Below are 516 nucleotides of genomic sequence, written 5' to 3' on the forward strand. Positions count from 1 at the left end.
ATTGCACTCAGAGGTCCTAGGGACAGGAGGCAGGGCTCACCATGCAGGGCCACATGGTAAAGCACCAGGCTCAGGAGGCAGAAGAGAGTAATGAGGAAGTGCTTACACCATGGCCTTTATTGAGGTTTTCCATGGGAAAGGCAAGGCAGGGCAGGGTGAACAGCTTAGGATTGACTCGTTTAAATAATTCCAGCAGGTTTTGGCCATAGGGGCTGGCCCCAGATTCCTGGTACCAGGCCCTGGAATGATTAAGGCAGAGAAATATTGCCTCTGGGGTGCAAGGCCCAGGTGGAGGGGGTCTGGCTCTGCATTGGTTAGTTCGCAGATCAAAGGCCTGCTCTCTAAGAATTGGCTAGCCCCCAGGAGGGGCAGTCTCTCCTCAGCCACAAAGGTTTTTTTAAGATGTCAAGACATCATAAAATATAGTAAATAAAATGATGGATAGATATAGGTGTAGGTACAACTTTATACCTAATTTTGTAGTCATAACTGTGTATTCTTAAAGAGAACCCCCAA

Source organism: Eubalaena glacialis, chromosome 2 (genome assembly GCF_028564815.1).
Source record: "Eubalaena glacialis isolate mEubGla1 chromosome 2, mEubGla1.1.hap2.+ XY, whole genome shotgun sequence".
NCBI classification, from domain to species: Eukaryota; Metazoa; Chordata; class Mammalia; order Artiodactyla; family Balaenidae; genus Eubalaena; species Eubalaena glacialis.